Genomic DNA, 394 nt, shown 5'->3' with positions numbered 1-394 from the left:
TTGTGTTGTTCATCATTGTTTGTTTGCTCTTTAGTTCTTCTAAGTCCTTGTTAAACATTTCTTATATTTTCTCCATTCTATTTCCAAGATTTTGGATCATCTTTACTATCATCACTCTGAATTCTTTTTCAGGTAAACTGCCTATTTTCTTTTCATTTGTTTGGTCTGATGTGTTTTTACCTTGCCTTTTCATATGGTGCATATTTCTCTCTCTTTCCATTTTGATTAACTTACTGTGTTTGTGGTCTCCTTTTCTCAGGCTCTATGTTCATAGTTCCCTTTGTTTTTGGTGTCTGACAGCAGTGGGTAAGTTTGGTTCACTGGCTTGTGTGGGCTTCCTTGTGGAGTTGTGTTGTGGATGTGGCTGGACCTTGTCTTTTTGGTGGGCAGGAAT

The sequence above is a fragment of the Lipotes vexillifer genome, unplaced genomic scaffold (assembly GCF_000442215.2).
Source record: "Lipotes vexillifer unplaced genomic scaffold, Lipotes_vexillifer_v1.1 scaffold653, whole genome shotgun sequence".
NCBI lineage: Eukaryota > Metazoa > Chordata > Mammalia > Artiodactyla > Lipotidae > Lipotes > Lipotes vexillifer.
Note: the sequence above shows the minus strand (reverse complement) of the source record.